Source organism: Lygodium microphyllum, chromosome 30 (genome assembly GCF_053477565.2).
Source record: "Lygodium microphyllum isolate KBCC chromosome 30, Lygodium_microphyllum_v1.1.10, whole genome shotgun sequence".
Classification (NCBI taxonomy): Eukaryota; Viridiplantae; Streptophyta; class Polypodiopsida; order Schizaeales; family Lygodiaceae; genus Lygodium; species Lygodium microphyllum.
Genome location: NC_141164.1, coordinates 119,490,601 through 119,514,327, shown reverse-complemented (window position 1 = coordinate 119,514,327; position 23,727 = coordinate 119,490,601). Strand labels below are relative to the sequence as shown.

Here is a 23,727-nt window from a genome sequence, read left to right as displayed (position 1 = left end):
AATCCCTAAAGCATGGTGTAATTTGGCATGTTTCATTCTTTTGACCCAATATATTAATCCTTGCCAAATCAGTGGGATGCCTTTGAGAAAATTTCAAAGTAGAATGGTAGCTTTAGTGGATGAAGAGTTGAAATAATAGTTGATTCAATGGTCTTACAGACATAATGCAACCTGCTTGCATCAGGAATAAGAGAAGTATCTTATTCTATGGGTTGTGATTTAGACATGGGCTCAACTGTGATTTGGACAAGAACTCATTTGTGATTTGTCAAGTTATCAGGACTTCTCTTGTCAATTTTCCGTAAGGGGAGTTTAGAGGTCTCGAAAATTCCTTGTAAGCGATCCTAGAGAGTGAAAATATTTTAGAAAATAAAATTATTTTTTATATTTTTTAAGTAAATATATGAAAAATTGTTAATAAGTCATTATTGGTAATATTCTCGTGGTAGTCACATCAGGCCTAGACATCTAGGCCGCCATAAAGGTGGCAAAGATTGTGATAATGAAGATCTTACTCATCCTCATTAAAGTGAAAACTAATATTCAATTTGAATTTTGTTTGATATTTGATAACTTCCCTCCATTCTCACTCTCTTCTTTCTTTCCCATCCTTACTAGTTTCTTTTTCATTTTCCTTCTTGTTTCTAATTCTCCTAGTTTTTCAATCTAATCTTCTAATCACATTCTTAGCTATGGATCAGTCATCCAATGATCTCTGTAGCTTTAGTAAAAGACCTCTATATCATCTTCATCTTGAGTTGGATAGTGAGTATGAACCAATAAGAAAGAGAATAAAACTCATTACTATTACAAAGTCTACAAAACATATATTTAGGTTTGAAGGAAAGAAGAATCTTGATCTTTGGTTACATGGCAGGCTATATCCCAAAGATCCTAGCAAAAATAGCACTTTGTCTTTCTATAATATCTCTTCATTATTGACATTCATTGGTGATGGCTATAATGGGTTTCTAGGTTATACACTTAACTTGGTTGCAGAAAAGGATGTCCTCAAATTGGAGAACCATATTTTATCAAAACATAACAATGAGTTACTGCAAAATCTAGAGGGCTATCAATAGAGGATTCATTCCTTGGAGAAACACATCAAATATTTTCAACAAAAGCAAACTATTTTAGGCCTTCAAAATTGATAAAAGGCTCTTAGAAATATTGAGAGTCTCAGATGAGGAGGAGGTGGTTGTAATGAAAGAATCCAAGCAGCAATGTACTTTTTTTTCACTTTAAAAATATGAAATTATGACTTTCTTTATAATTAATTGTATTGATTTGTGATGTTGATTTTATTTATGTCTCTTCTTCAATTGAATGTAAGTGAAAAAGAATCTTTAAAAGCATCTCAATTTTACTATCATCTTCTTTCTTCAGTAGTTTCAAAAGATATTTTGGAGAAGAAGAAATTTAAAAAGGCAAAGAAACAATCCTTGGAGTCATTTATAAAGGATCATTCTTTGGATATTGAGTTAGTGCAGAAGACACTAGATAATATTGGTATTAGTCGAGATGCTTATATACAACTTTTTCAACTTTTATAGTCAAATATGAAGCAAGGACAAGTATGTAATTGCGTACTTCCAAGGCCATCTATGGTTAGAACAATTAGACAGAGAGAGAATAACAAAGTGATGGAGATTTTGGGTGAGCCTTTCCATATCAAGGCTAGCTTCAAGGACAAGAAAAAGGAAGTTGTATTCAATGAATTTAACAATATTTTCCTTGACTTGCCCACCCTACAATGTTTAATGATTAGATTCTATGACTTGTCACTAGAAGAGGCACAAGGAGTAGCTAGATTTATGCTTAAACTTGATGAAAGTGAGATTCTAAAATATACAAAGCTAGGGAGGGTCTCTATTACCTTGATGAATAGAGCACTTTCATCAAATCATTGCAATAACTCAATGTCATTTAGTGTTCAATTAGAAGACAACATTTGGTGGCTAGGAGCATTCAAAGTAGATACCGAGGATTTTGATGTATTGTATTGGATTTTTCATCGGATACCAATACTTGGTGTTATTAAGAGACAAGCAGCAGGAGAAGAGCTATTTGTTGAAGGATTTGGGAACTATAAGATTGAGTGGCACATAGTTGGTGAATTAAAGACACTTAAATGTATGTACAATGTATCAAAGGGAGCCAACTCTAGGTCTCCTCTTCTATATTGCATATCGCCAATCATAGAGTTGAATTCAAGCAAGTGGAATAGCGCTCCCTCTAGGCACAACAAGGATCCACAGTTTAAGTCAGTCCTAGATATTCCTTTAGTGAATGCCCATATCTATACACTTCATGCACTTTGTAGGAAAATTGAAAAGCTTGTTCATCTTTATATATGATTTTCATGGAAGCTAAAGCCATTATCAACTAGAACAAATGCTATAACAAAGATTGAAAAAGTCTTATCTACAATTGGTTTGCATGGTGGTAATGTTGTTATTGAACCATATCTTCAAAAGTTTAAGGATTGCAATTGTGTCCCCAAAAAGCCATCTATTGGTGGAGTGAAGGCTAGAAGGTTCCTAGACTTTCATGGGAGACTTGGTAAGATAAAATCTAGGAATGGTGACTCAACTATTAGATATAATAAGTGAAAGTGCCTACATAATGTAGTTAAAGATCATACTAATAATGGACAAGATTGGAATAGAAAAGCCAATGTTTGGGAAACAATAGACAAAGTATTATTTTATTGTGATAGAATTGAGTGGAATGATGATGACCTCAAAGATTTCAAAAACCAATTGAACCTTTTTAAAAAGGCAATGATAGAAGCTTGGGGTAATCAACACTTCACTCACTCTATGGTAAGAAGTTTGCATATGTATGTCTCTTTATTGTCTAACTCATATAGGGTTTTCTAATTGAATTTATTTATTTGTTAACTATGCAATATATTTTATACAACCATGCTCCATATTTTATCAATAAATATGGATCTCTATCTATCTAGTCAACCCAAGGTATGTAAAAATCATATTATCAAGCAAGAACAAAATACTTTAGACACACAAGACATGGAGGTGAACGATACAAACCAAACAATTTATTAGAGGTCTTTCAATGGTTCTACAGACAAATTTGGCACAAATTCAAGCTCAAAGACACAACCGCAACATGTAATACATAATCTTTGGCAAGGACTATATCCACTATTATCCAAAGAAGAAAACATAGAAATTTAAACTCTTGTGCAAAGCAAAGATATTCACAATGGTTACAAACTAGACAAAGAGATGGAAAAATATTGGTTTCAAGAAACCTTTAACATCTTTTAGTCTCACTATGTTTTGCAGAAGTGTCTTTAGTTTCAAGAAATTCACTAGGCCCTCTAAAGGAATATTTTGTTTCATTCCACTTGATGAGACCTCTACATAAAAAGAACTCTTGTTTCCTATATCTTGGAAGGAGCTTCAAATTCTTGGCATCTCCTACATGGGAGAGCAAATAAGAGCCAATAACTCCAAAGTATCCTACTCTAGATCCATTGTATCCAGGCATGAAGCCAAAAAATTTTGCAGCTTCTTCCTTCTCCACCAAAATTATCTTGTCTGAATCTCTATTGAAAGCTTGGGATCCAATCACCATGGAGATAATATTTTAGCAGCATTGGTAGCTTCCATTATATCACTACAATGGATAAACCCCTCAGTCTCGACATGCCTTTTGTCCCTAAAATCCTTCTGTTTATCTTCAAGATCCTTCAAGAGCCCTTGCAAATCAAAGGGAACATTGAGCATATCTTTGATGTAAACAAGTCTAGATGAATTTCTAGTTGCATAGAGAAAATCAAAGAGCTTTTCATCACAGGTATCCTCCAGATCCTCTTCCTCCATTCCCTCTAAATAAAACTTCATTTTAGTCATTCTGATTACTCACAAATCCAAATTCAAAAAATAACAAAGTAAAATTAGGGGCATAATATAACAATTCACATTTGCTCATATCCAAAAGACTAAAGAAAGATTGCTAGAAAACTTGAGTCAAACCCTTTATAGAATTTTTGACTATTTGATATTCTGTCAAGAACTCACTCTTGGCTCCAAAGTTTAGACTTATATATGACATGCTTACTAACAAATTCTGAGAAAAGTGTATTTTCTTCCTCCTCTCAAACCAACAAACATAGAACAATGTTATCTTCCTTCTCTAAAACCAACAAACATAGAAAAATGTGTAACAATGATAATTCACTTCATTCATCTTGCATGTCTAAATCTTTAACATAACAAACACATTAAATTTATTTTAATACAATAGCAGTGCCTTGTAAAAAGCAAATTTGCTATTTATGCAACAAAGAAATCATGAAATTTCGTGTCTCATTGATCAAATTTTATTCTACATTCACGACTCATGAAATGTTAAAAGATCCAAACCGCTTCACACTTCATAAAATCGTGTTTCACACGTTACTAAATCTAAAAAACTTGATGAAATCCTATTTTATACATCCAACAAATTTTCCCAAAATAATGCATCTAGATTATGAAAATCCCATCATTTAACATGTGTACAAGATTAAATCAATATTGATAGAAAACTAAGTAAAACCCTTTATAGAATTTCTAAGTTCCTGATGTATTAATTTCTAAGTTCCTGATGTATCTTTCTCCTCTTAAACCAACAAACACAGAACAATGTTCAACAATGATATCTTATTTCATTCATCTTGCATGTCGAAATCCCTAAGATATCACACATGGTAAATTCATCAAAATACAATGCCTTATAAAAAGCAAGTTGACTACTTGAGCAGTAGAGGAGGAATGCAATTTCTCATTTCATCGATTGGCTTTTATTTGATATTAAGGACTCATGAAATATGACAACAAACTTTCAAAACCCTTTGCAAATGGTAAAATCGTGTTTTATACGTTAGTGAATCGTTTCGCAGGAAAGATTAAAAATTTGATAATCTTCAATGCCTCAAAATTTAGGATTGCAGAGAAAAAATGACAATAAAAAGTTTGATACCTGAAATGTGTAGTCCCTGTTGCAAAGAATAAATGGTTTTTTGTTAGAATATTCCTGGTATGGCGTGCAATGCTTACGAGATAAATAGCTCATGGAAGACAAAACAAAATATATGGAACAAATATTAAAATAAACCCGACCATGAGTTATCATATATATATATATATCAGATGATTGGCTAAAAATTGGCTAATTTTTGAGCACTATGACAAAGAAGGAAGATTGGACTAATGAAGAGTTCAAGAGAATTAAGAGAAAAGCTTATGGTTTTTTTCTTAAAGATGGTTACCTTTGGAGGCATGCGAAAAAGAAAGGAAGGGAACTTGTTTGTGTCTTAGGAGACAAAAAGACACAAAGACAGGTCATGCAAGAATTTCATGAAAGCCTATTGGTTGGTCATAGAGGCATATGGGGCACTTTTACCAAAATAAAAGAGAAATTTTGGTGGCAAAACATGTATAAAGACATTGAGCATTTTGTTGAGTCTTGTCATGTTTGTCAAATGTACTCTATGGTAAAGCATAGAGATGGGCTTCAGCCTACCTATCCTTTATCCATTCACTATAGATGGGTTATTGATTTAGTAGCCATGCCTACAGGAATTTGGAACATGAGATATCTAGTACTTGCTAGAGAAGATCTCACAAATCAAGTGGAAGGAAAAGCCTTGACATCAAAGTCCACTCATGCTGTTTGTAGATTTTTACTTGAAGAAGTATTTTGTAGGTATGGATGTGTTGCTAAAGTAACTGTTGATAGAGGAGAATTGGATGCCGAGGAGGCTCGCCATTTCTTTGCTCAATTGGGAATTAAGCTATCTCTTACTTCAGCCTACAACCCTGAAGGCAATGGTAAGAGTGAAAGAGGTCATCAACCAATTCTTAAAGCTTTAGCAAAATCATGCAAAGGAAAGATGAGGGAATGGCCTAAAATGCTACCATTCGCATTATGGGCTGATAGAACTACCCATAGTGCAGTGACAGGATATATGCTAGCTGAACTTATATATGGACAGCCACCTATTATGCCTATTGAGGAATCCATTGTCACATGGAGTATCTTACCTTGGGATGAAGGCATGAATAGAGAAGAGTTGCTGTCTTTGCGCATAAGGCAACTTGAAAGAAGGCCAGAAGATGTCAAAACAGCCATTGAAAGGCTGAAAATAGCAAGATTAAAGAATAAGAAGAGGTTTGACAAGCATCATCGACTCCGTCCAAGAGCTATTCAAGAGAATGATTGGGTTCTTGTCTATGATAGCAGCCTGGACAATCAATATAGTGCTCATAGGAAGTTAGCCAAGCGATGGTTTGGACCATATGTTGTAAAAGTAGTACATAATAATGCTACTTACTCTTTGGCTGAAATGGATGGGACCATGATTAAGATTCCAATAGCCGGGAAACGAATCAAACTCTTCAAATGAAGAGAATCTTCAACTTATGAACTTGATGACTTAGATATGAGCCCTCTACTTGAAGACATGTAGGAAGAAAAAGACTTAGAGAATGAAGATGAAGTTATATAAGAAGAAGACCCTCCTTGACCAGTAATCTTATGAAATGGCATATGCCGGAGGATGTGCAGGTTAGGAGGGGGTGAATGTCAAAGAGTTTACTGTTCATAATATAAATCATGGGATTCTTATGAACACAGAAGAGCTTCACTGGGAGTTATATGAGGAATTTGCATACAAAATTCAGACATTGTTATCCAATAAACCAACTTAGTTACACAAGTTCTTTTGTATTTAGCATATAATTTTCAATTATACCATGTATATTGATGAAAAATAAGTCTATGGGAACCTATAACTTGGTCAATTGGAAGTAATTGACAGTCTGCAGGATAAATCACATTAATTCAAGTGCAAAAATATGGTCAGAACCCAAGAAAAATGCCAAAAGTTGCTAAAAGTCCACTAGGTTCACATGGGACCTGAAGTAATAGACTTAAGTGACCAGCAAGTGACCTGGGTAGGTCAAAAAGTGACCAGGGGTTGAGCAAGGAGCAGCCCGCATTTTTCGGCGCAAAATGCGGGCTGCACAGTCTGATGCGCAACTGGAGAGAGTTGGAGTTATGGTGCATGATTTGGAGCATGCAAACTGAAGATCAACAGGCCCATAAACTGAAGGAGTAAACATGGTGAGATCTCCACTTCTCTGCCCATTTGGTCTGACGAAAATGCATGTTGAAACAGTTTATAAATGAGGAAAATCTGAGAGAAAAGTATTCAGCCTGCTCTTATGCACGACTTCTCTCATTTTGTCTAAGACAAAACAGACACATCAGAACCAAATAGATACACCGTATAACGAATCAGCACATCATAGCTCAACCAAAAACTATTATGAGCTTCTCCAACCCACTCAACCCAATCTAGCATACTTCAAAGCACTTAAAAACCATCCAAAAACCAATCAATCAACCACAAAATCAAACATAAATCACCCAAAATCCAACAAAAACAAACTAAAAATACAATCATTTAAGCACTCATCATATCCCCACACTTAGCTACTAAGGGAGTGTCCTCGTGTGGCTGAAAGGTGAGAAGGATCAAAGTTTGCTTGGAAGTGAGCTATGGTGGAGAGCAAGAGTAAGAAGAGAGAGAGACACAAATGGAAACTCCAATAGTCACAATGTGTGATCGGGCCTTCCTTTATTCAAACTATCACTAAATGAATAAAGAATAAAGTGATGGTAATGGGCGCCCACCACCTGCAGTGTGCAGTGGTGGGTATTGTTAGTGTAGTAATACATGGGCAACTAGGTAGAGGCACCTTTACCCCCAACAACCTCTCACTTAAAGGTGAATCTATCCCAATGAGGAGTGAAAAGAAAAAGAAAAGATAGTACAATGTACACATGTACAATAGGACGAGGAAAAATGCCATCTCATCCAACACCCATCAATCTCCTGAGGAAGGAAAAGCGCTCAGTAGTGAGGATTTTCATGTGCAAATATGCAAGATTTTCATCAATGGAGATCTTGACAAGGTCAATAGACTTGTCCTCCACAACCCCACGTATGAAGTGATACCTCACCTCAATGTGTTTCGTCTTTGCATGGAAGACCGGATTCTTGGCTAGCTGAATAGCACTCATAGAATCCGAATGTAGCATAGGTATAGTATCAATCCCAAGGTCATGAACCAAATGGCCCAACCATATGGCCTTCTTGCAAGCCTCAGTGTGGCTGCAACATACTCAGCCTCAGTGGTAGAGAGAGTCGTACACTTCTAAACCCTAGACATCCAAGAAATAACACCTCAAGTATAGGTAAATAGATAGTTAGAAGTGGACTTCCTACTATCTGCATATCTTGCATAATCAGAGTCTGTGTAGCCCACAAAACCTGTATCCTGGCTGCATAGCAAATACATATATCTATTGTGCCTGATGAAGGAAATTCGGTATGGCAGCCTCTATACTATGCCAAACTCCCTTCTGCCACAAAGTGAACAAGGTAAGGGCACCACCTAGTCATGGAAGAGCAGACTAGGACGCTATACAAGAGAGAGAGGAGATTGTGAGGGACAAGAGAGGAAAACTAAGAGAGGGAGAGAGAGAGTGAGAGAGAGAGAGAGAACTACAAAAAAATAGATGAATCAATAAACTTAAGAGATGGAGAACCCTCGGGACATAACCGATATACACAATATGAACACCAATATCATGGGCTTATTACATTGTAGAGCATACATAAGCTATAGTAAGGGAAGGAATTGCATAAGCTCATGAGAGAGAATGGGGAAGGCTCAATAGGGCTAAAGAAGGCCTCTTGGCTCTCTCTCTTCTTGCAAATTACAAAGGAGAAGGCCTCTTTATATAGGCCTTGAGGGTGTTTAGGGAGGAGGTTAAGATATAAGAGGAATTATCACCACCAAAGCTGCATTAAGGCGGTTCTACCAATGTGGAAGCTCCATCTAGATGTTTTGTTGACCAATTTGTACTTAATCAAGCTCCATCATAGGTGAGTTGTCTCCATTCTCCCCCCCATAGCTTGAGTCCAAAAGCTCTCCTATAAAAAAATATAGAGAATCTTCATAACATAAGATCATATCTAGCAATAATGGAGAGAGAGAAATGAGAATTCATACATTACTATTACAATTAAGGATGGTTTGAGGGTGATTTAGGAGGGTAATTCTAATGGTTTATTAGCTTGAGAGAGAGGAGAAGAGAGGGGAAAGGGTTGGGAGTCTAATGAATGATATTTTATGGAAGTGTTAAGTGTGGGAAAGAAAGTGTGGGTGTGTATAAAATTGGGAGGTGGTCTCCACCGCAGTTGGAAAAAGTTGACATCCACCATTTTGGCCATATCTCCTGACTCGTAGCACCAAAAAATTATAAAAAACTACCAGCCAAAACTTCAGCTCATGCGCTACAACTTTCATGTTGAAAAGCTTTTTTGGATTGGAGTGAAAGTATTTTTTAAAAATATTACAAAATCATGTGTATGATTTTTCTTCCACTAATGCTTCCAAGAAGGGTCCCATTTGGTTGAATTATCATAAGGCTCCAAAGTCATGACATTATGAGCCTCACATGCCCTTTGGATGGCTCCAAATCCATTTCATATCTTTTCTTTTCACACTATATATTTTTCCTTCACCTTCCTCCATTGATCTTTACTCTTCACCCCCCTTGGTAAACCGATCCATGAAATATTTTCATCCAGTGATTTCTTGGATTTCCCAAGAGGTTGTTTCCACCCTCTTCTTTATTTCAAAGCTCCAAATGTAAAAAAAATCAACAAAGTGTTAGACAAATATTTTTTTGTGATTTTCTCGGATCAGTGCCCTTCAGGTATCTCATGATACCCTTTACGACATCCCAATGCTTTTTTCTAGGTGTAGCCATATAGCGTGCCACAACACCAACTACAAAGGCAATATCTGGATGAGTGGCTATCATGGCATAAATCAAACTACCCATGACTGATGCACTGAGGGACAATCGGCCTGTGAAACCTTCACATAAGAAGGTAATGGAGGGCAGCCAATAGGCTTTGCCTCCTGCATGTAGAAACGCTCAAGGACTTTATGAATGTACTCCCTCTGTGAGAGGTAGAGTACTCTGTCTTTCCCCTTCTCTTTGCGCTTCTCATTGTGCAACTCATGACACTGTGGGTGTATATGACCCTTCTTGTTGCAATGATGACATGTCACATTAGCATTTCTCCCACGAGACTTTCTGTGTAACTTACCATGTGACTTAGACCTAGACTTCTACGAGTCTCTGCCACGGCCATTTCCACGGTCATTCTTGCCATTACCATCTCTGCCTCTAACAGTCAAAGCATGCGACACACGAGAGGCATCCAAGTTCTTACAGTTGATCTCTTCCTACAAAGAGCACTCTCTACATCAGGCAAGTTCAATATAGTAGCAGGAGCACATAAGGTAGTGCGGAATACATCCCATGACTCACTTAGAGTCCCAAGAAAAAACAATGGAGTGACCTCATCATTAAAGGTAATACCCTGTGAAGTCAAGTTCTTGATAATAGCATGGAACTAGCTCAAATGAGTAGACATTTTCATATTCTCCTTCATGCGCAGGTCCATAACTTGCTTCAGTCAATACATTTGACTTGTTGGACTTTTCTTATCATAGAGATTCTTAATTTTATCCCAAAGCTGCCAAGCACTCCGTGTTTTCTCAACCACATTGTAATGCACCTGTTTAGTGAGAGACAAGATGAGGGTGGACTTGCATAACTCATCAAGCTTATCCCATTCATCATCAATCATAGTTTTAGGCTGCTCGCCATGCATTCTTAGTGGCTTTACTTGCAATTTCTGCACCAATACCTGCCAAACTTGGCTCTTCAAATAGGCATAATTCGTACCATTAAGCTTAATGATGTTGAAGAAAGCACTATCAGTGGAAGAAGAACCCATAATGTAGTCCAAAATAGTGCAGATAGTTCAAAACTACTTGTTGTTTTTTGTTGTAAATAGCCAAAATACCACCAAAACCAAGGCAAAATGACCGAGAACTGATAGCTAATGATGTTGCCCACCAAGTACCATCAAAAGTACATAAAATTAGGATAATTCAACATGAAAATTACACATCAATCCTCTATACATTACTGCTTGCTATAATAAATTATAGCTAGATACAATGAGAGCAAAGTGTAGGCAAAATCAATGCACCACTGCCTGTCAAAGCATAACCAGCATCAAGCAGGCATAAATCAGCATATGACAGTCATACAGACATTAAGCAAACACCCAAGCATGCCAAATGAATCTGTCAGTAAGCCGGCACATCCGTTGTGTAATATGGCAAAGTGTACACAACACTGGTAAGACCTGACACAAAGAGGTGTATGTTGAGGGAGTGCAAAGCCCAAATCAGCCCAAGTATATATATGCGCACCACGTCATATCAACCATGCAACATCCAAGTGAAGAAGATCCTAGTCTTAGAAGACTCAAAGCTCAATAGCATAAACCACCTACTCAATGTCTCTCAAACATCCAATGATGCTCCCACTGGCACAAAAGCTGTATGGATCAAGCCAAGTAGCTCAAGAAAGGCATATGAGAGCACCAGTGATGAAAGATCCAAGACCAGACATCAATAAGTCATCACGAGCATATAGGCTCTATAGCCTCCAATTAGAGCATCCATAGACATCAACTGTATCCCAAATACAGCTCTAGCAAGCCAAGAAATATCCCAAGTAAGTTTCAAGGAGCCAAATGCAAGCCAAGGCAAGGCACTAGTAGCAATCAGCTCCAAACAATGTAACTAGCATGTAGTAGTGGCATAGGTCAAGCATATCAAGACTGGTCAGACGACATAGGTAACATACATGCCATATGTACATCCAAGGCGATGTCACAACACGTAGGGTTGAAGGTCACCATAGGGGTTTTGTTGGGGGTAAAGGCGCCTCCGCCTAGCCGCTTGTGTGTTACTACACTGACAGTCACCACCACTGCATACTGCAGGTGGCATGCGCCCATTACCGTCATTTTATTCTTTATTCTTTTAGTGACAGTTTGAATAAAGGAAGGCCCAGTCACACATTATGACTGTTGGAGTTCCCATTTCTTGTCTCTCTCTTTCTTTCTCTTGCTCTCCTGCCATAGCTCTCGAGTGCAAGCTTTGATCCTTCTCACCTTTCAACTGGTATCAGAGCACGACTTCCCGACTCTTGAGCTTAGCTTGTGGCATTCTTAGCTTTCCATCGACTCCCCACTCGCATTGGGTCTCCTTCCCCGCAGCCATAACTCATTCTCTTGAGCTCCCGTCATTCCCCGGCTTCCCCAGCTTCTTCCCGGCCTATTGAGGCACCATCAGGGCATTGACATTGAGGTATTGCTTCATTATTTTAGAGATTTATCTCAGTCCACAGGTCTAGGTAAATAGGGTTTTCACAGGTTGTGGGCAGCCATAGCTCACACCTCTTGGAGCTTCCTTCACCTGGATCTTGCTTCCAGCCTATCAAGGCTTGCTGAGGCTTGGTGTAGGCCTTCTTTGGCCCCCATTTGTGCCCCCTTTGGGCCTCATTGTTGACACATAGGACAGCAAACCCCCCCAACTAGCTCACTTTTTTTTGCGCCTGTTTCAAAATCTGACCCAAAAATCACTCTTTTTGTCATATCTCGTACATTCGGAACCCGATTCAAGCAAGGTAAGAGTCTAAGTTGGGGTTTTGGCATGCTCTAGACGTGATGGTGATGTCGGATTTGCCAAATTCTGATGGAAAAATATTCTACAACAGATTTCAGGTTTGAGATAGCATGTATTTGTATGCCTATGGCTTATGTGATGCTTCTACTGATGTCTATTGATACCGGATCACTTGTGGATGTTCTGCCTCTTATGTGAGATGCATTTGGAGCTGATTTAGCTAAGCCATTGACTACTTTGAATAATCCTAGATCTATCCAAAACAGGGCAGCCACTTGTTACTTCAATTTTATGCTTACAGGTCTTGGCATTTGATGCCCCGGTTGGTGCCTATACATACGAGAATGTATGCCTATGGTTTTCCTATGGATTTGAGCTTGGATTGAGAAACGATTTGCTCAATTTATAGAGGTTATATGCTGCTGGAAACTTCAAGGCTGAAGCTATTTATGCTACAGTTGGGTTATGCCTATTGGTCATTGGGTGCTCCCGACTACTCGGTATGATGTCATGATATATTTGGACTATGCCTCATGTCTTGTTTATGCTCCGGAATGATTTTGAGCTGAGATTAGAGCTCAATTTGGGTTTGACTATCACTTCTTTGCAGCTCGCATTTCATCTATGACATGGTTTATGCCTAGGCTATCCAGTACGGGTTATGATGTCTTGGTGAATGCTTTATGCTTTGGCTGTGGATGGCAGTTGTTTGAGCTCATCTCGACATTCATTTGAGTATTCCCTTGAGCAGTTGAAAGTTGACTTGGATTTTTCCATTACAACTTGGCTTTTTCCATTACGACCTTGGATGCTATTAAGGCATTGTCTTGGTTACATGTATTTGGTACTTTGACTTAGTTTGCTTGAGTTGTTGAGCTCATTTATCCACCTTTTGTGCCAGTGGGAGCATCTTGTATGCTTGACCGGCATTGAGCAAGAGGTTTATGCTATTTGAGCATTTTACAGATACTTGAGACTTTGGGATCTCTTACACTTACATGTTGCATAGTTCGTGCACTGATATCTTGGAGTTGCTTTTGACATGAGCTTGGGCTTTGCACTCTTGTGAGCATATATCGACTGGTATCAGGTCTTGCCAGTGTTATGTATACTTTGCCTTATTGTCCAGGGGGTATGCCTACTCACTATCGGATGCTTTGGTGACATGTTTGGGTGTTTGCTTAGGGTCTTGATGATTGTTTGGTGCTGATTTATGCACGTTTATGGCTAGTCATGTCTTGGCTGTCATTTATTGACTTGGTGCAATGATTTGGTAAAAAATTGACTCTCACAGTACCCTTCTGTCATTTATTACAGCAAGCATATAACTCCATACTGACATGGATTTTTCATACTGAAATATTTTGAAATGTATTTTCACTAGTACTTGGTGGGTAGTAGCTTTGGTTACACTTCTCTCGCAATTTTCTCTCGATTTTGGTGATTTTTTGGTGATTTTTTTCAGTAAACAGCAAGCAGTTTTGAACTGTCTACAGTCTTCCAGCTTACGCTATGGTGAGTTCGTCCACTGATCATGCTATTTTCAATATCACTAAGCTTGATGGTACGAATTAATCTTACTGGAAGAGCCAAATTTGATAGGTGTTGGTGCAGAAATCGCAGATCAAACCATTGAGGTTGAGTAGGCATCCGCCTGCAACTATGCCAAAGTTATGCAAGTCCATTATTATATTATCTCTCACAAAACAGGTTCATTACAATGTATTTGAGGAAGAACAGAGTGCATGGCACTTGTGGGATAAAATCAAGAATCTCTATGACAAGAAAAGTCCAGCGAGTCAGATGTATTGGCTGAAACAGCTTATGGATCTGCGCATGAAGGAGAATGTGACTATGTCTGCTCACTTGAGCCAGTTCCATGCTATACTCAAGAACTTGACTTTGCAGGACATCACTTTTGTAGAGGATGCCACTCCTCTTTTCTTGCTTGGTACTCTTAATGAGTCACGGGATGTACTTCTCACTGCATTATGTGCCTCTATTGCTACCTTGACATTATCTGATGTTGAGAGTGCTCTTTTGCAGGAAGAGGTTAATCGTAAGAATTTAAATGTCTCTCGTGTATCGCATGCTATGATAGTTAGAGGAAGGAAGAATGATGGATATGGAAAGCATGGCAATGGCAGTGGCCGTGGACGGGATTCTCAAAAATCTCGGTCCAAGTCTCGTGGGAAGTCATGTAGCAAATCCCGTGGTAGGAATGTAGATGTTACTTGTCACCATTGTGGAAAAAAGGGCTATATTAGGCCACAATGCCATGAATTGCGCAATGAAAGGCGCAAAGATAAGGGGAAAAACAAAGTGCAGGATAATTCTTCTGATCAGAGCATAGTGCCTGCAAAGTCCAGTGTTAAAATTGAAGAGATCAATGTTATGCAGCCTGAGGATGTTGATGATGATGATATATCCTTGTAGCTTCTTCTAGTGCTTCGCAGATGACAGAGATACACTCTCTGTATGCATAGTGTTGGCTCTTGGACTCAGGTGCGTCCTTTCATGTGACACCTTGCCGAGAGTGGTTTCATTCATACCGTATTGTTTTGGGTTCTATGTGCTTGGGTGATGACAACTCTCTTGATATTGTGGGCATTGGTGATGTTAGGCTGCAGTTTCCTTCTGGCAACAATTTTGTTATGTAGGATGTACATCATGTGCCTGCTTTGACACGCAGTGTTATGTCAGCTGGATAACTTGATGATGCAGGTTATCATGTATCTTTTGGAGACTCTACATGGAAGATCACTCGTGGCAGATTTATGATTGCGAGAGGTGCCAAGGCTGGCAGCCTCTATCCCTTGATTGTATCCGCTTCCTCCCTTAATCATGTTTTGTCTATGGGTTCTATACCACATGTATCTCTTTGGCATGCCCATTTGGGCCATATGTCTTTGAAGGGAATGAAAATGCTTTCTGGTTTGTAGTACTTACCGCCCCTTGATTATGCATGTTTTGATTCATGCGAGCATTGTCTTTACGGCAGGCAGACTAGATCTACACATAAGAAGTCTGGTAGGCCACGCATGAGTGAGCCCTTGGCATTGGTACATTCGGATGTCTGTGGACCCATGCCTTGTCAGTCTATGGGTGGTGCAAAGTATTTTGTTATGTTCATAGATGATTTTTTACGAAAAGTTTGGGCTTATCCCATTAAGCTGAAATCTGATGTCTTGGCTGTGCTTCAAAGATGGCTTGCATTGGTTGAGAACCAGTCCAGGTATGTGCAAAGTTAGCAACTCTTCTCTACTAATGCCTCCCTCCCAAGGTAGAAGACTCCATGTGAGAATAGATTCTTCAATTGGCATAATTGGCTGTTGTCCATGCATAATTTTAGCTGGCATATAGCTAGTCACTATATTGTGAGTAGGCCGGTCAGCCCATAATGCAAAAGGTAGCATTTTAGTCCATTCTTTGGTCTTTCCTCTACAAGACTTTGCTAGAGCTTTGAGAATAGGTTGATGTTCTCTCTCACTCTTTCCATTGCCTTCAGGGTTGTAGGATAATGTCAAAGCCAACTTGATACCCAATTGAGCAAAGAACTTGCATGCCTCATCGACATCCAATTCTCCTCTATCTGCGATTACCTTGCCAACACAACCATATCTGCAAAATACTTCTTCAAGCAAAAAGTGACAAACAGCTTGAGTGGTCTTGGTTGTTAAAGCTTTACCTTCAACTTGATTGGTTAGATATTCTATTGTAAGCACTAAATACCGCATATTCCATATTCCTGTAGGTATGGTTACAAGATCAATAACCCATCTATAATGTATAGACAAGGGATAAGTCAGTTGTAACCCATATCGATGCTTAACCATAGAGTACATCTGACACAAATAACAAGTTTTAACAAAATGCTCTATGTCCCCGTACATGTTCTGCCACCAATATTTTTCTTTGACTTTAAGAAAGGTTCCCCATATGCCTTTATGGCCAACCCACAAGCTTTCATGAAATTCCTTCATTACCTGTAGTTGCAACCTTTTATTACCTAAAACTCGAACAACATGCACTCCTTTCTTCTTCTTTGCATGCTTCCATAGATTCCCATTTTTAAGAAAGAAGCCATAATCTTTTCTCTTAATATTCTTGAACTCTTCATCATTCCAAGTCTCTTTCTTCTTCATTGTGCTCAAATATTGGTCGATCTTCAGCCAATCTTCTTCATAATCTTCTTCAAGGAAATGGACTAGAACTTGAGCAATGCAATGAGCATGCTGGCTTCTAGTTGACCACCCTTCTTCCATAGATAAATCTTTGATCTTTAATGCTGTATGTTGATTTATAGCGTATCTTTTCCTGTTCTTACTGTACTTAATGCTATACCATTAAAAAGATCAGCTTCACCGACAAGATTTAGCTTTGGGTTTGTATATGCAGCAACTGAAAAGGTACTTTCAGCAACCATGGAATGAGATTCAGCAAGTATAGATTCTTCAGCTTCATCTTCTTCCACCAACTCTTCTTCATTGTCATATCTTGCACGTGAAAGCATGTCAACAACTGGATTTTCCTTTCCTGCAATATGCTTTAATTCGAGATTGAGAGATTTAATATATGAAATCCATCTTAGCATAGCAATATCGGGTGTAGAGTAGTTGGCAATCATGCCCAAGAGTGGAGACAATTAGTTTCCGCCACTACGGAAGCACCTATAAAGTATTCACAATCACACTTTAATGCTGCTATAACTCCCCACAATTCCCTTTTTACTTGTGCATACCTTCTTCGACGTTCATTGAGAACCTTTGCTCCAAAATGAATTGCATACCTATTACCTTCAAGGTCTTCTTGGCCAACAGCCCATCCTATCCCAATGGGACTTATATCCATAGTAAGGATGATGGGTTGACCATTTGAATAATCAGCCCTTTTGAGAGTGGGGGCTGAAATCAACAACTTCTTTAGTTTGTGTACAATGAGAGTATACTCTTTCCCCCAAGAGAATCTTTGGCCTTTTCTTAATAAGTGATAGAGATTTTCGACTACATGAGCAAAATGTGGTATCCATATGAGATAAAATAGACATGCACCAAGAAATCTTCTCACCTCTGAAATATTTGTGCATTTTTCTTGCATTCTGTCGATGGCATCTATCTTGATTAGTGAAGATTTACGTTCGTAGGGGCTACACAAATGTCCGACCACTAGGACTTCTTCTACCCCAAAAATCAACTTACCTCCAGAATGGGTAAGATGTACCTCTTCTAGCCTTGTCAAAATCCTATCACAATCATGAATATGGTTAACTACAAATGTCTTGCAGCCATCTTCGTCAAGCTCCTCATTATTTTCATTGACTTCACATCCCTTGATAGGTACATCATCAAGAAATGGAAGAGTGAGTTGTGGAATAAAGTCCCTTAAGACTTTGTGCATGGCATTCATCATATGGGCTATGGAGTTTGTTGCACCTTGTGGTAGAATGTACATGCAGACCAATCCAAGAGGTGTCTTCATTGTGGTAATGTCTCGGATTTCTAATGAAAGCTAAAATTGGTCATATCTTGAATATAGGTTGCCCATAGAATAAATTGCTCTACCTACAAAAGCTTCAGTAAACTTATCAACAATTGGATCCGAACCAACATTTTGGATTGTGATATGATTAACAGGATGTAGATCTTGAATGAATCGTAAGGATCCATTTTTCTTGGGCATGGTAAACCATCAATTTGAGTAAGGAGCTGAAGAAGGTTCTAAAATCTTCATTCTAATCTTCTCGTTTAGAAGTTCCAATAATTTGGGCAAATACACCCTTGGAATAGGAATGGGCTTGAGGTTGCAAGGTACATGTGGGACCATAAAAATGACCATAGGAGCCACAATATTTAGATCCACATAGCCTATTTCACTTGGCTAAAATGCAAAAGCTTTTCAATGTTTCATTAGTATTTGCATAAAAGAGAGCTTTTCAACCGGTGTCGTCGTGTTAAGGGTTGAAGCTCTACCACCGGGGCTTTAGTGCGAAATAGGAGTTTAGGATTCAAAGTTCAGGAAGGGGAAATAGATTGGGGATTAATAAGATTGGGGATTAATAAGATCCGGGATTTAGAAATGATTTAGGTACGGAAGAAGAATTCATGCTTTTTCTTCTATGTATTTAGTATACATGAATGGAAGAAATAACTCTATCTTGATAACATCAAATGCCTCTGGATACATACATCATATCATAAAGGACATTTTTAGATTCTCAGTTCAATTATGAATATCAAATGCAAGTTCTAATGGCTTTTATTTCAAGTACATAGATGGATTTCAACCCTTTGGAACAAGTATTATGTTGATAGACTCAAATCCATTCAAGATTTGGGCCAATGATACATGAAATGAATTGAAGAAGCATAATTTTAGCTTCAGCCCTGTTTTAAAACAGAAAATTCCAGCCCATAATCAAGCTCAAAATAAGTGCTTAAACTCATGAAGAAGCTCTCCTAATCATTAATGACCAAAGTCCTGATGAAAAGAGGTCATTTCCTTCCATTACAACCACATAAATCTCTTGTTTGCTCATAAAAATGGACCATAACAGTGGGCTCCCCTGTTTATGACTAGTTATTTCAGCCCATAACAGCCCATATACCTTCAAAATCCTTACCCTTTGCTTGCCCCAAAGTCACTCAAGTACTTGGGTACAAGTCGGGCTTCATTGGACCAAGAATAAGGTAGACAAAATGAGAGAAGTCGTGCATAAGAGCAGGCTGAATACTTTTCTCTCAGTTTTCCCTCTTTTATAGACTGTTTCAACATGCATTTTCGTTAGACCAAATGGGCAGAGAAGTGGAGCTCTCACCATGTTTACACCTTCAGTTTATGGGCCTGTTGATCTTCAGTTTGCATGCTCCAAATCATGCACCATAGCTCCAGCTCTCTCCAGTTGTGCTCAGACTGTGCATCCCGCTTTTTGCGCCGAAAAATGCGGGCTGCTCCCTGCTCAGACCTTGGTCTCTTTTTGACCTAGCTAGGTCACTTGCTGGTCACTTAAGTTTATTACTTTAGGTCCCATGTGAACCTAGTGGACTTTTGGCAACTTTTGACATTTTTCTTGAGATCTGACCATATTTTTGCACCTGAATTAATGTGATTTATCCTGCAGACTGTCAATTACTTCCAGTTGACTAAGTTGTAGGTTCCCATAGACTTATTTTTCATCAATATACATGGTATAACTGAAAATTATATGCTAAATACAAAAGAACTTGTGTAACTAAGTTGGTTATTGGATAACAATGTCTAAATTTTGTATGCAAATTCCTCATATAACTCCCAGTGAAGCTTTTTTGTTGTTCATAAGAATCCCATGTTTTATATTATGAAGAGTAAGCTCTTTGACACCGGTGAAAGGAAAGATTTTTCACCTATTTTGAGCTCTTTTATACTTTCAGATGTGAACTTGTAACCAATGTTGGAAGGATCATGAAGACTTGACTGATTTGCTGCCCTATCAGCTAGCCCTTCACTTTCAGGAGGTAGTGGGACTACCACATAATTTATTATCCACGGTTTTCTATTTTGTCTCCACTTGTGCTTTAGTTTTGTTGAGTAAACCAATGTCTTCCTGCTCAACAAATTCTTGAATTGTTTGATAAAAATTCAATGCACATACTTTTATGGACTGATTTGCAACCTGATTTTCTGTATGAGCAACTGCACATATTTCAACCAATGTATCAGTAGTAATCAGTCCAAAAAAAGTCCGAAATATCTTCATTTTCAGTCATCATGTCATAAGTTTTTAGCTCCCTTTTTACATGACATAAATAATTTCTTTTAGCTTTAGTCATGGCTGGAAGAGACTTATAATAGCGCATACTATTGGGTATACGTACATACAGATTTGCTAGAGACACATTTTTTGTAGCATAAGGAGGTTCAATCTTTTTACATGACGCACTGCCATAGCCTCCTTTTATAGTAGTGCAGCCCGAAAACCCTTGAATTCTCAGGCATTAGGAGGCACAAGATAATCACGCAGTAGTCAATCCCTGTTTCGATGATGGTTAACGCACACAATAAGAAATCGGATAGCTCATTCATTATCCTTACTTCAGATTTGAGCATAGGAAGAACCATCATCAAGAGCTTTTGTTTCCAAGTGGGCTTTAAAAATGTAAGGTTGCCCAAGAATGATAGGGTAACTACAAGAGTCTTGAACAAAAAAGTGAAAATTGTCTTTTATGTCTCCAATAGTTACTTGCATATTAGGACATGCAACATATAACTCTCCAGAAGAGTTGTTTGCAGCTCTCATTCGCCAACTCGGATCAACATCTATGGGCCATCCGCCACTTTCATAGAGACTCCTTGACATCACATTTATCTCAGAACCATGGTCTAAGAATGCGATACATGGTGTTTCTTTTTTTCCAATTTTGACGACTGTCTCCGTTGTTGCTCTTGCCCAATGTGTATGGGAGTAGTGACTCCTTGGAATAAATCAGGTTTCTTCCTCATCATGCATGTGCTGTAGATGACATTCTTTTTGAGAGATGGGCTGCCCAACTGGGTATGACCAGTTGACCATTAGATTTTCAACCTTCACTTCTTTAATTTTTGCATCCATGCTTTCTTTATCTTTAGCTTCAATTGCTGCAATTAACTCTTTAACTGCTTCAAGCTGAATTAACTCAATTGCTGCACAAAGACTTTGCCGCGTTCCATTTGAACTAATGCCTGCATCCATATTTTAGATTTGATCTAATGCAGGAAAAGTAGGCAAAGCTGAATTAACTCAATTGTTGCACAAAGACTCGAAGATCTTGCAAAAAATCATGCACTATTTCTTCAGCATCATCACCAACATATTGTCTTTTTCTTTTAACTATATTAATAATTACAACATGGAATTCACGTTTGGAAATGCCAAGAATTTTACCTAAGGTGAATTCAATTTTACTTCCTAGAATTTGTTCTTCTAGAACTCATTTGAGATGATCGGTTGCAGATTCTATGTCGGACTATTGCAACTTGTTTGCCTTTGTTCTTTCATTTGGTCTTCTTTGTTGTGCAAGCTTTGGTTGTTCAGGTGTTCTTCTAGTTACCGGTTTTGGAGGGCAAGAAGAGGAAGGCCTTGGTTCATCTTCTCTTCTTCTCTTTTCTTCAATCAAGACTTTTATGATTGACATCAGCCAAATGCGCAAAGGTAAAAAAAGAATCTATCAGTTCTTTCCAACCAGTTATTCCTCAAATGCACTAACTGGCATTAATTAGATCATCTTTGGCTACTTTACCACATTTCATTTGATCTAATGCCTGCATCCATACTTTAGATTGCACATTAGCTTTATATTCTTTCAAACTTGATTTAGTTGGCTCAATTTGTAGCCCATAGTAGCTATATCAATTGTTGCGTAGGCATTCTTTACAACTAAATCTTCTAATCTTTTCTTCATTCCACCATTGCAAAAATTTGGCTCTAGTGGAAGACCGGTTTCAGCTGCATTAATTTTTCCTCCAAAAGACGAGCTTCTGTGCTTCAGCCTCACAAAAGGAAAAACACTCCCTCTTGTCATGTTGTTGGCTATTGCACCAAATACAACGCCTCTTAAAGCCTTCTCTCATGGGTCTTTGAGTTGATGATCATCCTCATTCCTCAACTTTAACATCTAGCTTCTCCACCTTGGAACTAATTTCTGTAAGATTCAGATGAAGGTCACACATGCTTTTAATGAGTTGATCCATGACATCATTTTTAGAAGGAACAAAAGAAGAAAGATTTGGTTGATTAGTCAAAGGAATAGGGGATTTCGAAGGTGGAACAAGCTCCATCAATGGAGTTGTTGAAGTTGAAGTAGAGCCTAATCTTAGTCGCATCTACTCTCTTCGAGCAATCATGTTAACTACATCAGTAACATCTGTCCATGCAATCTTGACTCTTGATTCGGAGGTAGCATATTCTAGGCGATTAGCAAGCTTCTCTGGCAGAATGGGATTTGCAGCCTTAAGGAATAATTCAATCTTCTGACCTTCCATACTTTGTTGGTCTTCAGCATCAAGTTGTCCAAATTTACTTTCAAACTCATGGTATAAAGTTGTTGCAACTAAACCTTTGTTTGGTTTCTAAACACAATCAGTGAAACTTTTCTTCGTCATTAGGCTAGAGTCTTCTAAGAAGAATTCTTCACGTAGGGCTTTTTTGAATGCAGTCCAATCCGCATCTCGCTGAAAAAGACCATGGATTCTTTCTTGAAGACCATGCTTGGCCAATCTGGCAAAATAGTGACTCCATGCATGTTGCGGTACATCAAAGAAGAGCATTTTCTCAACATACAAGTGAATGAAAACAGAGACATTTGGACCATTAAATTGTTTTAATTCCCGCCCAACTTCCTCTAGGGCCTTGATAGTTGTGGAATCAATATTCTCTTCGTCTTGCCTTTGTTGTTATTGTTGTAACATTTGGATTTGTTGTTGCTGAGTTTGCTGTAGTATGTGCACCAACTGTTGTAGAGTATCTCCTAAAGAATCCCCTATCTTGGAGTTCTCTTACACCAACCTTCACGTTGGGTTCACCAATGTCGCAACGTGTAGGGTTGAAGGTCACCACAAGGGTTTGGCAAGAAAACTGGACAAGATAGATGGAGATGTGTCTTTAAGGGATAAGTAGATTATAGTGAATATTCAAAGATTCAAGAGGTACTTCACGGTCAATCACAGGGGTTTGAGAGAGAAGAATGTATGGGGGTTCAAGAGCTTAGACTCTGGAGATGGTAGAGATAAGAGAAGGGTTGAAGGTTTCAAGCCAAGTTCTTGAATATGTTGATAGAGTTTCCAACTACATGTTCTTAGCAAAGATCACAAGAGTAATATCTCATAATTTCTAACCCAAATCAAGCTTGTTTTCTTGAATATAAGAGCAATCACCAATTATAAAATCAAGTATAATATGTTGTCATGTATCATAAACTACTCTGCATCCCATCATTCATACATGATGCCATAGCATAAATCAACTTTGCATGATTACATTCAATGTAGACTGTTAGGAACAAAAGCTTATGAGTCAATTACAAGGCTTGTAGGGCAAAGATACTCACTTCAAGAGAGCTTCAAA

General features: G+C 38.2%; 1 pseudogene; it reads right to left on the bottom strand.

Moving 5' to 3' along the window:
• LOC148010284 (uncharacterized) overlaps nucleotides 1-23,727 on the bottom strand; it is a 79,896-nt pseudogene that overhangs the window by 34,658 nt on the left and 21,511 nt on the right.